Below are 16,777 nucleotides of genomic sequence, written 5' to 3'. Positions count from 1 at the left end.
GCGACACCTACAACGTGCTCACATGAGAAAAGTTTCCAACCGATTTCTCATACACAAACAGCAGTTGACCGGCGTTGCCTGGTGAAACGTTGTTCTGATGCCTCGTGTAAGGTGGAGAAATGCGTACCATCACGTTTCTGACTTATACAAAGGTCGGGTTGTAGCCTGTCGCGATTGCAGTTTATCGTATCGCGACATAGCCGCTCGCGTTGGTCGACATTGCGTTTCATACGAAAACTTGAACCTTCTTAACCGTTTACAAAATGGTTCAAATGGCTCTGAGCACTATGGGACTCAACTGCTGTGGTCATCAGTCCCCTAGAACTTAGAACTACTTAAACCTAACTAACCTAAGGACATCACACACATCCATGCCCGAGGCAGGATTCGAACCTGCGACCGTAGCAGTCGCACGGTTCTAACCGTTTACACCAACGGTTACTTCACAGAAGAAATTAACACGCGTTGTCAAGCGAAAAACTACATACTGACCTCAAAACAGGAAATAACTCACATTCTGTTTGCTTACAGCGCAATTTTTTCACCTGGTGGCAGAAAGTAGAACTATTATTTTTTCTACACCCTCCGCGAGCGCGCCGATGAATGAAAGTACCTACAATGTTTCAGCGTCCTGCGATGTATACAGCCCGCACCGTGGCTCTCAGATCACCGTCAGTTTGATGATGATATTTTTGTCATTTTATGTCCAAAATAAACGTAGAAATTCTGACTATAAGTAATTTATAAATTTTTAATGACAGTTTCTCGTAAAATGTTATCCGTCTGTCAACTCACCCAGCCATGACTGAATGGTGGCACGTGATGGAAGTGAGGCGATACAAACTTCAGCAACACTCGAATCTTGTCGGAACTAAACATTTCTTACGCATTAAGTTTACCCAGCCTATGAAACTCAATTTGAAACCCTAAGGATCAAACCGAGTGAGGTGGCGCAGTAGTTAAACACTGGACTCGCATTCGGGAGGACGACGGTTCAATCCCTCGTCCGGCCATCCTGATTTAGGTTTTCCGTGATTTCCCTAAATCGCTCCAGGCAAATGCCGGGATGGTTCCTTTCAAAGGGCACGGCCGATTTCCTTCCCTGTCCTTCTCTAATCCGATGAGACCGATGACCTCGCTGTCTGGTCTCCTTCCCCAAAACAACCCCCCCCCCCCCCCAACCCTAAGGATCAAACAGCGTTTGAATTTCGCACATTAAGATTACTAACGAAGACGCTTCGATTACCTGAGTCATCAAACTGCAAGCCATCTAACTGCACACAAATAATTTTTGGAGCATACAAATTATGAGGCAAAAGAACTCTACTTTCCTGTGTTCAGTAGACTATGTAGTCCATCCAGACGTGACCTGATTTAGAAATCGATGATTATCTGCGGAAGTAAATATGTACCAAAATTATCTTTAAATTACGTGTGACACTGCACACAAATAACCTGTGTGACGCTGGTCAGTGGGAGTGTGACTTGAAAATTAGTCGGATCCCACATTATGATTTTAGAAAGCTTTTCCCCATGGCAAAAATATACGATACGTGATACCACATAAAAGTGAATCATGGTATTATTTTGCAAACTGTAATATTTTCAACAAAGAACGCTTGAAATTCGCAGGATAATTGTATGCTCAAAGCCAATCCACAGGAGGCTCATGCTAATTATTAACTCGGTGTGATAGTTGTTTTTTTCCCCTACGTTTTACGTTCCCCAGTATATCAGATGTTCTTAAATTCTCTTGTTTCCAGTAGTATCATATTACATGCCGGCTATACATTGCAAGATACGTATATTCCTTACAGCATCATGCGCTGCCAAAACACTGGAGCAGGAACGCTAAACCCTGACGTTATACGGTCATGTTTCACGGGAAGCGGTTTCTAGTCACAGCCAATTTTGCCTGAAAATGTAGGCAACAAGACAATAATTACAAATGTAATGTTCCAATATTAATTTTAAATTTTCTTCAGATTCTCACATGCTGCGAGATCATCACGAGGAGTTACACTAAAGTATTGTCTAAATTATGCTGCAAGAATCTGCTAGAAACAGCACCAAGTGTTTTTACTTTATTTCACACGCTATAAAACTTTTTCTGAAAAAGCCCTTTGATTTCATACTTAAATAAAAAGGCATAGAATCAGCTTCGGTATTTTTGCAGTAAAAACTGAGGATGGTTTTCCTTTTGCAACGCCTTGCTTTCGGAAAGAGAACTCTTATGTATGTAAGTACAACTAATTACGCGGCTGTAAGTTACACAAAAACAGTGAAATGAAGCATGTTTCATTCCAGGAACTGGCATTCAGCTTCTAAGTTTACCGGAGAAAAATTTACAGTAGTCTCCGACAGAAGACGCCACGTTAATATAGCGGGCAGCGGCTGCAGGCCTGACATTGGTCTAAATCCGGCGAGGAGGAGAGTCAACAAGTTTCTATCTCTCTCTCGCTCTCTCTTTCTTTCTTTCTTTGATGCCATCTGGAACCTGAAAGTGCTCAGCGTACTTACTTCATTATCTGTTTGTATCTTATGTTTGTTTTAGTACTCGTAGCGATGCATAATTACCGAATTTATATAACGAAGTGGGTGACTACTTCATAGAAGCACCAGTTTGTGCGCTTATGATGTATCTAAAGTTGTGGTTTTAATATAAATCTCTTTTAACAACTGCTGTTATTAAGTTTTATAGAAACCGATGGTGGTGTGTAATGTTTCTAGATACATTTATACATGATGTACTTGTTGGCTACAATATGAATAGCAATTACGTGTACACCAAATGTAATAGATCACGTTAATACCATTTTGATTGCAAAGAATTTTTACAGCTTTAACATCACACACGGTTGTAGTCGCTCCTATTGTATACCGATGAAAAATATATTACCTTAAAACTGTTATTTTTGTGGTACTGTCAACAAGTAAGTACATAAATACAATGCATTACTGTAACATGAAGCCTGTATAAAGGGCCTCATAGTCACGTACGACGTATACTGGCGCCATGTGTGAGATAACTGTAAACAGCGGCCTCAGCGCAATTTGAACTTTTGACCTGATTAGTCGAAGAGGTTGGGGGTTGAGTGGTCGTGTTACGATCGAAGAGAGAGTACGCCAAATAATGGCTGAAATGTGCCAACATTATCTGCTCGTATGTACTATCCATATGCAGTTGTACATTGGTGTTAACATGTGAGCGATTGTACACTGACGGAAGAAAATTGCAGCACCAAGTATAATTAATGCAGGGTAATTAAACTTATGGAATACATTTGTCTAGGCAGCACATTTAAGTGATTAACATTGCAAGATCACTGGTTAATGTATATGCGAGATAACGCATAGTAAATGTGAAATGATGCTACATTCATAACAGCTATAACCGCCAGAATGTTGAATTTCAGCATGCAAACGTGCATGCACTGTGTTGCACAGATGCCGGATATCAGTTTGTGGCATGGAGTTCCATGCCTGTTGCAATTGGTCGCTCAATACAGCGACTGTTAATGCTGGTTGTTCTCGCTTCCCGCGCCCGGGTTCCCGTGTTCGATTCCCGGCGGGGTCAGGGATTTTCTCTGCCTCGTGATGGCTGGGTGTCGTGTGTTGTCCTTAGGTTAGTTAGGTTTAAGCAGTTCGAAGTTCTAGGGGACTGATGACCGTAGATGTTAAGTCCCATAGTGCTCAGAGCCATTTGAACAATGCTGGTTGTTGATGATGTTGGAGTTGTCGTCTGATAGTGTCATATATGTGCTCCATTGGAAACAGATATTGTGATCGAGCCGGTCAAGGCAACATGTCGACAATCTGTAGAGCATGATGGATTGCGACAGCGGTACGTGGGCGAACGTTATTCGGCTGGAAAACACGTTCTGGAATGCTCTTCATGAATGGCAGCACAATATCTACATCTACTTTTATACCCGGCAAGCCACCCAACGGTGCGTGGCGGAGGGCACTTTACGTGCCACTGTCATTACCTCCCTTTCCTGTTCCAGTCGCGGATGGTTCGCGGGAAGAACGACTGCCGGAAAGCCTCCGTGCGCGCTCGAATCTCTCTAATTTTACATTCGTGATCTCCTCGGGAGGTATAAGTAGGGGGAAGCAATATATTCTCGATACCTCATCCAGAAACGCACCCTCTCGAAATCTGGACAGCAAGCTACACCGCGACGCACAGCGCCGCTCTTGCAGAGTCTGCCACTTGAATTTGCTAAACATCTCCGTTAACACTATCATGCTTACCAAATAACCGTGTGACGAAACGCGCCGCTCTTCTTTGTATCTTCTCTACCTCCTCTGTCAACCCGACCTGGTAGGGATCCCACACTGACTACATTTTCTAAGGACTCTCCCAATGAATCTCAATCTGGCACCCGCCTTACCAACAATTAATTTTATTTCATCATTCCACTTCAAATCGTTCCGTACGCATACTTCCAGATATTTTACAGAAGTAAGTGCTACCAGTGTCAGTTCCGCAACAGGTCGAATCGACAGACTGGCGTACAAATTTGCAGTCTGGATGAGTGGGAAAACCGCGAGAGAGCTCCAGCTGTCATACGACATCGCACCCCCGGCCATAACTACAGGTGTAGTCCTATTGAGTATTGCGCGCAGAAAAGTTGGTTGCAGATCCTCAACTGGCCTCAATGGCACCGAAGCCGTATCAGCTTTAATCAGAAAACACAAAACACCTCCAGCCTGCCCTCGAATGGGCTCTCGCTTGACACCAGTGAAGAAGCTAACAGCGCTGGTTGGGTCAGTAAGAGTGCACGCTACAGCGCGTCTGGCTCTGAGCTGTTCTTGAACTAACCGATTTGTAACAGGTGTTATGTCATTTTGGTGCCAACTGCTGCACGAATTGCTGCTGCAGGTGCAGTACGATGCGGCAGAGCCCTACCACGAACACGATGGCCTTCCCTCTTGGTAGTGTCACGTAACCATCCAGACGCCGGTCTTAGGCGATCTTACATTCTCGTGACCACCGCAGCCAGCAATCACATCAGTGGCTACATTCCTGCCAAGTCTTTTTGCAATATAGCAGAAGGCACATCCAGCTTCTCGTAGTACTACACTACTGGCCATTAAAATTGCTACACCAAGAAGAAATGCAGATGATAAACGGGTATTCATTGGGCAGATATATTATACTAGAACTGACATGTGATTACATTTTCACGCAATTTGGGTGCATAGACCCTGAGAATTAGTACCCAGAACAACCACCTCTGGCCGTAATAACGGCCTTGATACGCCTGGCCATTCAGTCAAACAGAGCTTGGATGGCGTGTACAGGTAAAGCTGCCCATGTAGCTTCAACACGATACCACAGTTCATCAAGAGTAGTGATTGGTGTATTTACCAGACGTTTTCAATTGGTGAGATATCTGGAGAATGTGCTTGGCAGGGCAACAGTCGAACATTTTCTGTATCCAGAAAGGCCCGTACAGGAACTGCAACATGCGGTCGTGCATTATCCTGCTGAAATTTAGGGTTTCGCAGGAATCGAATGAAGGGTAGAGCCAGTATGGCGATGACGAATACACGCTTCCAATGAGCGTTCAACGCTATGTCGCCAAACACGGATGTGACCATCATGACGCTGTAAATAGAACCTGGATTCATTCGGAAAAATGACGTTTTGCCATTCGTGCATCAAGGTACGTCGTTGAGTACACCCTCGCAGGCGCTCCTGTCTGTGATGCAGCGTCAAGGGTAACCGCAACCATGGTCTCCGAGCTGACAGTTCGTGTGCAAATGTCGTAGAACTGTTCGTGCAGATGGTTGTTGTCTTGCAAACGTCCCCATCTGTTGACCCAGGGATCGAGACAGGGCTGCACGATGCGTTACAGCCATGCGGATAAGATGCCTGTCATCTCGACTGCTAGTGACACGAGGCCGTTGGAATCCAGCACGGCGTTCCGTATTACCGTCCTGAACCCACCGATTCCATATTCTGTAACAGTCATTGGATCTCGACCAACGAGAGCAGGAATGTCGGGACACGATAAACCGCAATTGCGATAGGCTACAATCCGACCTTCATCAATGTCGGAAACGTGATAGTACGCATTTCTCCTCCTTACACGAGGCATCACAACAACGTATCACCAGGCAACGCCGATCAAAAAATGGCTCTGAGCACTATGGGACTTAACATCTATGGTCATCAGTCCCCTAGAACTTAGAACTACTTAAACCTAACTAACCTAAGGACATCACACAACACCCAGCCATCACGAGGCAGAGAAAATCCCTGACCCCGCCGGGAATCGAACCCGGGAACCCGGGCGTGGGAAGCGAGAACGCTACCCCACGACCACGAGATGCGGGCAACGCCGATCAACTGCTGTTTTTGTATGACAAATCGGTTGGAAACTTTCCTCATGTCAGCACGTTGTAGGTGTCGCCACCTGCGCCAACCTTGTGTGAATGCTCTGAAAGGCTAATCATTTGCATATCACAGTATCTTCTTCCTGTCGGTTAAATTTCGCGTCTGCAGCACGTCATTTTTGTGGTGTAGCACTTTTAATGGCAAGTATTGTATTATACGATCTCGTTCAAATACAGTGAGGTGTTAATACTGTCGTTTTTTCCGCTTAAAAGTATTACTGACAATCATCATCCCACTGTGTCCAGTCTCAAAGGTAATTAACGCCCAGAGCCGATAGAGCGTATATTTAAAGCAAGTCTGATTTGTCATAGAGGCTGAATAGACATTATCTTTCAGATGTAGAAACACGTCAATCAACTTTCGATTATGTCGCACTTCTTCTTTATGTTGCGATTTTTTCCTTCAGTGTATTGTAATTCGTTCCTGTATTACTTGTAGCACTGGAGATGGACAATCAGTGAGCGAAACTAGTTCTGCTAGCAATAAAAACAAGTTGCGACTGATTGCTGTATACCTCCTCTCACCAACCGAGTTAACAAGTTTCTTCAAGTATGCCAAGTCCAGCTGAAGCCACTCACTGATAATTAGAACCCGCAGAGCTACAAAACTGCGGGGGCGTTGAGTGGTACGTTTCGCCCACTGCTGCAGATGGTCCCAGGCATTTTCTACGGAAGTAAGATCGGGTGATTTAGTGGGTCCGTCGAAGTGCGGTACGGAGCCAGAGTGTACATCAACCCAGGAACGTAAGCGTAACAGTCCTGTGAACACCGACCGAGGTGGCGCAGTGGTTAGCTTACTGGACTCGCATTCGGGAGGATGACGCTTCAATCCCGCGTCCGGCCATCCTGATTTAGCTTTTCCGTGATTTCCCTAAATCACTCCAGGAAAACGCTGGGATGGTTCCTTCGAAAGGGTACGGCCGACTTCCTTCCCCATCCTTCCCAAATCCGATGAGACCGATGACCTCGCTGTCTGGTCTCCTCTCTCAAAACAACCCCAATCCCTCCTGTGAACACGGTTGTTGTCATCTCCGAAGTCGAAGGTGCGCACGAAATGCTTGTCATGAATATACAGAAGAAAGGTCAACACTTAGTCTCCGAGAACGCTGAAATAAACTTCCTGGTTCATGTTCACGGAAACCCGAATGAGAGGTTCCAATTCATACTACGTAAAACATCCTCAAAACATTATAGAACTACCTACGCCTTGAACTACGTCCCTCTCCACACACTAAAGTTTAAAAACGTCATTGGGCCATCGGTGTACTCACGCCTTGTACCATCTGAAATGAGGAAAAATCGAGACTCTACGGACACCGCTCCAAACCTCCTGTAAGCTACCGTTCAGTTTCTGTGTTGTTTAACCCATTGAAGACTTCCTTCCCCATCCTTCCCTAATCCGATGAGACCGATGACCTCGCTGTCTGGTCTCCTCCCTCAAAACAACCCCAATCCCTCCTGTGAACACGGCTGTTGTCATCTCCGAAGTCGAAGGTGCGCACGAAATGCTTGTCATGAATATGCAGAAGAAAGGTCAACACTTAGTCTCCGAGAACGCTGAAATAAACATCCTGGTTCATGTTCACGGAAACCCGAATGAGAGGTTCCAATTCATACTACGTAAAACATCCTCAAAACATTATAGAACTACCTACGCCTTGAACTACGTCCCTCTCCACACACTAAAGTTTAAAAACGTCATTGGGCCATCGGTGTACTCACGCCTTGTACCATTTGAAATGAGGAAAAATCGAGACTCTACGGACACCGCTCCAAGCCTCCTGTAAGCTACCGTTCAGTTTCTGTGTTGTTTAACCGACTGAAGACTTCCTTACCCATCCTTCCCTAATCCGATGAGACCGATGACCTCGCTGTCTGGTCTCCTCCCTCAAAACAACCCCAATCCCTCCTGTGAACACGGCTGTTGTCATCTCCGAAGTCGAAGGTGCGCACGAAATGCTTGTCATGAATATGCAGAAGAAAGGTCAACACTTAGTCTCCGAGAACGCTGAAATAAACATCCTGGTTCATGTTCACGGAAACCCGAATGAGAGGTTCCAATTCATACTACGTAAAACATCCTCAAAACATTATAGAACTACCTACGCCTTGAACTACGTCCCTCTCCACACACTAAAGTTTAAAAACGTCATTGGGCCATCGGTGTACTCACGCCTTGTACCATCTGAAATGAGGAAAAATCGAGACTCTACGGACACCGCTCCAAGCCTCCTGTAAGCTATCCTTCAGTTTATATGTTGTTTGACGCACTGAAGACATGAAGCTTCGTACCCGCTGTGAGCGATGGTATTTTGCGTGGTATCCGACTCCAAATGCGCATTCAAAGCAGTCCGTTCCGCAATGTTCGCTCGGAAACCGGGTGAGATGGACATGAAATCACTGACAACAGCAATTCCTGTCGGGTTTGAAACCGATTGTCGTTGACAAGGCGTGACTCTCGTCTGTTTGAATCTCTTTACGACCGCAGCATTTTTTTTTATTTATTTCTTGTTTTTCGGAACGTGACGAAACAGCCAGCTAATCAGAGGAAATGTTATATTACAATTGATTCTGACAGTTCATGGTAGATATTCTTTAAGTCTTACCCTGGTACGATGTGACATAAAATTAACAAAGGACTCATTCAACATAAAATATTATTTAAAATCGGAGTATACGAAAACGAACAGACATGACGTAAATGGAATACGGGGTACAGCCGGCCGGTGTGGCCGTGAGGTTCTAGGCTCTTCAGTCTGGAACCGCGTGACCGCTACGGTTGCAGGTTCGAATCCTGCCTCGGGCATGGTTGTGTCTGATGTCCTTAGGTTAGTTAGGTTTAAGTAGTTGTAAGTTCTAGGGCACTGATGTTAAGTCCCATAGTGCTCAGAGCCATTTGAACCAATACGGGGTACACACTAGTAGTACACAACAAAAATCCTACTGGTAACACAATAAGTTCAAATGGCTCTGAGCACTATGGGACTTAACATCTGTGGTCATCAGTCCCCTAGAACTTAGAACTACTTAAACCTAACTAACCTAAGCACATCACACACATCCATGCCCGAGGAACCTGCGACCGTGGCAAACGCGCGGTTCCGGACTGAGCGGCTAGAACCGTCAGACCACCGCGGCCGGCCACACAATAAGTAATGATAAATCGCCGTTGGTACATACTTGGGGTATTCAGAATTCAGTCCACATTAAAGACTATACATCTAAATTAACAAAAAAATATTGTTCGTATGTCGGGTGAGAATTGTTCCAAAAACTTCGGAGAGAGAATTGAATATTTGTGCAGGTCTAAAAGTACTATCTTGACAGAACAGGAGGACAGTTTCCAAGAATCAGAGTTATGGACTGCAGCTACACGAATTACATACCAGTAGTCAGACACGTTCACGTAGGAGGTACATAGCAACATAAATTGAGGGGCTGAGCGTTCCATATTCTGTAAAATTGGTAGTTAACTGAGCTTTGGTCTTTCCGTGGCATTCTAAGAAACAGGAGCATTAGAATAGTACCGCACGGAACTGTATCTTGATGTTAGCACTGTTGACGAACCCGTACAGTTGTAATATCGTTGGATGGTAGCAAGGTTTGGAGGCTGCTTGGGAACTGATGACCAAGAGCCCGACGGTTACTTGCAAGGACGTTTATGTGACACGTGTTCCGAAGACACTGTAGAAATATATGGTTGGAATCTTGTTCCTCTCCGCAAACACAAAGAGAGGTGGCGCTTACGTTGAACCGATAGAGGTTTCTTATAAGTTGTAGGGCTGACATACGACCACTTTAATTAGGCTGTGTTACATGGCTGCGAGTGACACAACATTCCATGTAGAACAGTTGGGCAGTCCAAACAGATGGTACACCAACAAATTGGACACGTTCAATTACGACAGGCCTTTTCTGCCATTCTGTCATGTCTCCGGGTCGACTTGTCTTATTGAGCTGATTCCACACAATCGACTGGTACAGACACACAACTCCAGTGCCATGACTCATGTTGGCGGTGGAGCGTTGCATAACCGCCTGTTATCAATTCGAAAGCGACAAGTGTGATATTCTAAGGAGGTGAGAAATGTGATTTACGGTGAGCTTAGGTTGTGCAGCCAGATCAACTGGTTTAAAGTTTACCATCTTTGCATCAGATATTACCCAATTTATAACCAGAACACACATTCCTCAATACTGACTCTACAGAGAACATTCCAACGAAAGATACGTTTAAAATCTGCACTCACGCCTCATACTCGATTTCAGCGGGCGACCTCCATTTTACGAAGCAGAGACGGTAGCGGTCGGGACTGAATACCGACGTACATTACTAGACTGGCAAAGACGCATCTTTTACTGAAGCCTGAGTTCTGGTGAAGTAAGATGGCGACGTCAGGAAGTCTGTGAATGCTACTACTACGATTTTCTGAAACGAAATATTGTTGTCAAGCTTTACGAGATGGTTTAAACACGTTCTGCAATTAAGCACGTATCTGTGTAGTAGTTGAGTTTAACACTAGACACTATATTGTAGAATGGTGTTATGAGAAGAACATCAAGTTAGATGTACACATGTTTAAAGCAGACTGTTTATCAGCATTTCCTACCACTGTTTCATCAGTAAATACACAGCTGTTTACACGTCCTTTGCGCTCGCCGCGCCATATTGATATTCTGAACTGTTTCAGCGGCACCAATGATAATGCATACTGTACTGTCAGTCTAGTACTGAGTGCCTGTGAGACTAAAGGAAATTTATGTTGTCCCTGATGTTTTCTCGAAGGTTTTAAAGTTTTTAACACCGCACTTCAGTTACATGTTCTCCTTCTATATAGTCACAAAGTATAGGAATACGAGTAGCAGAAGGAAAAAATGATTAATGTCAACTAAAAGGAAAAGCAAGGTAGATTTCCACCTACTAAGTCAGCAACTAAGAAAAATACTTGTCACATAAACAAACTTATTTATACAACAGCCGCGAAACTGCGCTCGACGTATTTGCATCACAGCTTTTGCCTCGTTGTTTTCTCATGCATAAATTAAACAGCGAGATTTCGTCGTTGTGGCCGTTTGTGTGTTTTCTCGGTAAGATGAATCGCGAGTCGGTTTCCAAAAATACTCTGCTGTGGACAAAAAGCAACAAAAATCCGCGAAAAGGAGAATACAACTGACGTTAAAAAATAAGACCAATTGTCAACTTTAACATGTAGTTCTGGCCTGATAAAGACTTCTTAGGCCCGCAGGACAATTAGCGCCTTTTTTTCTCCCCAAGAGTCACAAGTAATTCTTTTATGTCGCTATTCCAAATCGTGACAGGCAGAAACAAGAAACTGTACATAGGACTTCGTGAAATGCATTAAACAGTACTGTATTATAAATAACTGTATACTGTATTATAAATAACAAATATGATACATTAATGTTTCATGCACAACCGGTTTCCTCCACCGCCACCCAATCAAGTGTATCAACGTAATGCAAAGAAAACATAATGTAGGAAAAAGGAATAGCAAGATCATTTTGTGTTACATACGAAAGAAAACAATAAAGACGTCACATGTCGTACATAGTTCCATATACGAGAAACTCCTTGAGTACAGTCAGACTAATAGCGTACATCGAGAAAATATTTTTTTCGAATGTGGAACACGTAGCCCATTCAGTGGCAGAGGAATGACTGGATACTACGATTCAAGGCGCGACCAGAACAGGTGTTAAGGATACATGACTAAAGAAATTATGTACCAAAGATACAAACAAAGCTGTTAACATTAAAACAATAAAAATGGATGAAATGTGACGACAATCAAAACAAAATGGTGAAATAATATTCAGAATCCTTTTTTTCCAACAGCACTGATTATTGTCATGAAAAATGTCAGTACGTACATGATACAATCGCTAGGATAAAAGACATATGAAATAGATGCTACACAAATAGAATTGATCTTTTTTATGCTAGTAATTGCATCCGTTCATGTCATAGATGTAGTACATTATTATTGTGCGTAATGTGAGACATATCTCACATGTGTCGTATCATTATGTTACACATATCTCATTATGTTTTTTGTTCCGGTGACTACATCAATTCATGTCATAAATATCATACAGTATTAGTGGGTGTAATTATATTATGTTATGCGTGGAGTAATGTGTTGTACTTAGCATATTTTTAAAAAATTATTATGTACTGAATGTCTGTCACAAATTTTCGGTTCTACGAGGAGAAAACAGTGACATTAGCCTTAGCTGACCGTTTTTGTTGTAATCGTTGTTACTATTGTATCATGTCAATTGTAGTATGGTATAATTGTCTTATTACATGAAACTACTTGTTTCCATCCGATAACTGCTATGTTTGTATCTTTGGCATGTAATGACTTTGGTCATATATCTCTCATACCTGTTTTGATCGCGCCTGGAATCACAGCATCAAGTTATTCTCCTGTCATTTAATGGGCCACAGTGTGTCACGTTTGAATATTTTGTTCTTCTCGATATACACTAGAAGGTTCACTGAACTCAAGAACTGCCTCGTATGTGAATCTATGTATGACATATGAAGTCTTTATTGTTTTTTTTTTCCCTAAGTGACACAAAACGATTTCATGGTTATAGGCCTATGTGGTCTGTTGATACAGTTAACGGGCTGATGGTCGAGAACGGAATCCGGCTGTAATGAATAAGAAATAAACTACAGCAAAATCCAATGCATTTGTCAAAATATATTTCTGCTGCTGACTGCCCGCTGAAAAAAAATGTTTATATAAAGAACTGTCAGCATATCTACTGCATTCAAAGTTGCGCCTGGTGGGATGAAATGAAACCGGACACCTAGAACGCGAGCTCGGTCGCAAAGCTAACAGCCACATGGTTAGCAGACGGTATGGAACTCTTGCTAATTGCAACATAGGTACCTTCAGTTAATTCGCTACATCAGGCTGTACTACATGGAGTACAGAAGAAAAGAAGATTAGCAACTGCCCGAAACCGGTAACCAATTCTATACTAGACGAATTCTTGACTGAAGTGGAATATCATTTGGAGAAACATCTACAATCCATATGTACAATAATCCGTAACTTAACGGTGGTACCGCATTGTAAGTGACGATACACTGACAAACGAGGAGCTGAACAAGAGCCGTCACTTACCCGCATCAGGATGTGAGATTTGGAAGCGATAGATAGCGTCAATCGCAGGTTTGCGTGTGGAAATGCCGCCACAACATATGCGTCGCAAACTGCCAACCACAGACCAAAGAAGCCCGAATTATATCGAAGGATCGTATTTATTCAGAGACGCTCAAAATCCACGCTCCAAAAGCAATGCGGTAGCATGGATTATAGGACACACAGTGACTTACACAGTGTGGAAATATTATACCAACTTCGACGATTATTACTCCTACATTGACTACGGGCGTCAGAATATAAGAAGCGAAGAAAAATGTCAAGATACGTTCGCTATCATGGCACAAATTACGATTAATCTGGTACGACGCTACTATATTTAAAAAAAAAAAGATGGTAATGGTTTAATCGTCTCCGGTCACCACTGACGTCGCCAACTACGAGACTCATTCGTCCGCGCGCATTATTGTCTATCTCCACCTGCAAACTGTTGCCACTCAATGAATGTACAGTCGTCTCCAGTTAATAAAGTGTCGCGCAGAAGCAGCTTTTACTACACATCTGGACTCCTATTACCAACGAAAAATTCTTATGTACTGCCGGAACTAAAATGAGGTGTCCTTTGTATCAACGTGTAATCTGTATGGTAAATATCGTAAAGGAATCTGATCGAACAGATTATGTGTGTAGCGTCCATGTAAAAACGATCTAATATTGCGAATCACGAATTTTCCCACGGAAGTAGGAACAAACCATTAATATACGAGGGTTGGAACTTAGTGGCAACTATTTAGTCACAACCGATATAAAAGAGTTACATGTTTGCACCTTTTACTGTCCTTCAACCAGCATTGTGCAGAACCCGTTGCCAGCGATGTGGAAGGCGTAATATACCGTTAGGAAAGCCTGTTCTGTCGATGGTGCGAATTGAGCGGTCTACTGCCTGTCGAATCTCTGGAACAGTTCTTCATCTTCGGAATCAAATGCACAGTATTACTGTTCGTTTTTGGAGCATCACCTGCGACCAGCTTCTGCGCAACTCACCCATCATTTTGCACGACAATGTGCGGGCGCATACAGCGTAAGCTGTGGCTGCTCTGTTCGTGCTGGCCATAGTGGCCGAGCAGTTCTAGGCGCTTCAGTCTGAACCGTGCGACCGCTACAGTCACACGTTCGAATCCTGCCTCGGCCATGGATGTGTGTGACGTCCGTAGGTCGGTTAGGTTTAAGTAGTTCTAAGGTCTAGGGGACTAATGGCCTCAGATGTAAAGTCCCATAGTGTTCAGAGCCATTTGAACCAGTTTTGAAGCTCTGTTCGGTCGATGGGACTGGGAAGTACTGTACCATCTACCATACTCCCCGGACTTAAGTCCTTGTGACTTTTATTTCATTCGACAGGCAGCAGACCGCTCCATTAGCACCATCAACAGAAAAGGCTCTGCTAACGGTATACTATCTCCTCCACATCGCTACGACTGCTTTGAAGGACATTAACAGGTGCAAACATGTAGCTCTTTTGTATCGGTTGTGAATAAATAGTTGCCACTATTTAAGTTCCAACCCTCGTATAAGCTATACTTCACGACAGAGTTACACGAGCAAATGCACTTTTTGTCATTCCACTGGATATTCAGAAGTCAATTTTAGTAACGATGAATTGCTATCAAACTAGTCCCTGTGTTACAATGCGCTGGGCATAACGGTGGAGCTGTGATCCGGCCTCAATTACTGATTTCATAATTACGCGTGTTCAATAATTCGCAGATACATTTCGTTCCACATACGCTTTTCTTGCATGTAGTCAAAGAGAAGTACAATCACAAATTTATGTATGCTAAATACATCCGCAAATCATTTCAGATAGATGTGTATTAAATATGAACAATTTTTACCAAAAAAGACACACAATTACGAAAGGAAAAAATCAGTGCATAGTCATAAAAATATATTACACGCAAATTAGGGAAAAGTTCCTAAGCGGATAATGAACATCGGTGAAAAGTAACACGTTAGTATAGAAGAAATACAGTGGGCACCTTTATTGAGAACTGCGTGCTATAAGCGGAGCTAGAGACACCGATAGGAAAGACCCATGCCCTTATACATCCTCAATATTTTTGAGCCGGCCAGTTTAAATACGGGCTTGCACATCGTAGACTGGCATGGACAGCTCAATCAAACCAGTCTTCTGACTGAAGAATACAACATCTAGGTTTTAATTCTGCGCCACAGCAGACAATTCTGATTCCAATTCGTAACTTTTCCTTCATTTTTAGTCTCGCTATGGTTGCTAAAAATTCAGTTATACGAAGGTTCTCGTTACAATGGCTTTCAAAATCGAATTTATACCCGTAAATTTATGGCTTGTTGGGCTGATGGAGTTGCGAGTGCGTGCAAATGTATTCGGGGATGTTTACGTGTGCATGCAATCCGTGTATGCGAGTGGAAAAAAAAGAACCAGCCAGACGAAAAAGGATTGTAAAGGTTGGCAGCGGTGCAAGAACGGTCCTGCCAACAGGAACTGCCAAACAAACGGCAAATACGTGTCGTGGATGAAAGCCTGAAAGCTGGAGCGGCATACGGCGTACAGTCTATACAATGCAGGAAACTTCGCAGGGCTGTAACGTGATGTTTGGTCACAATGGACTGTGGCATTTGGTCTTACGTTAACTCTTAATCTGAAAGGATTGCTCTACAAAACATACACTACTGACCATTAAAACTGCTACACCACGACGATGACATGCTACAGACGCGAAATTTAACCGACAGGAAGAAGATGTTGTGATATGCAAATGATTAGCTTTTTCAGAGCATTCACACAAGGTTGGCGCCGGTGGCGACACCTACAACGTGCTGACGTGAGGAAAGTTACCAACCGATTTCTCATACACAAACAGCAGTTGACCGGCGTTGCCTGGTGAAACGTTGTTGTGATGCCTCGTATAAGGAGGAGAAATGCGTACCATCATGTTTCCGACTTCAATAAAGGTCGGATTGTAGCCTATCGCGATTGCCGTTTATCGTACCGCGACATTGCTGCTCGCGTTGGTCGAGATCCAATGACTGTTAGCAGAATATGGAATCCGTAGGGTTCAGGAGGGTAATACGGAACGCCGTGCTCGATCCCAACGGCCTCGTAACACTAGCAGTCGAGATGACCGGCATCTTATCCGCATGGCTGTAACGGATCGTGCAGTCACGTCTCGATCCCTGAGTCAACAGATGGGCAC

The 16,777-nt window shown here is 43.5% G+C and overlaps 1 protein-coding gene across 2 annotated transcripts in view; it reads right to left on the bottom strand.

Moving 5' to 3' along the window:
- The window catches only part of LOC126336587 (disks large 1 tumor suppressor protein), a 4,198,467-nt gene that overhangs the window by 505,827 nt on the left and 3,675,863 nt on the right, over positions 1 to 16,777 (bottom strand). The gene's annotated exons all lie outside the window — the stretch shown is intronic.

This window comes from Schistocerca gregaria, chromosome 2, assembly GCF_023897955.1.
Source record: "Schistocerca gregaria isolate iqSchGreg1 chromosome 2, iqSchGreg1.2, whole genome shotgun sequence".
NCBI lineage: Eukaryota > Metazoa > Arthropoda > Insecta > Orthoptera > Acrididae > Schistocerca > Schistocerca gregaria.
This window is presented reverse-complemented; position numbering and strand designations above follow the sequence as displayed.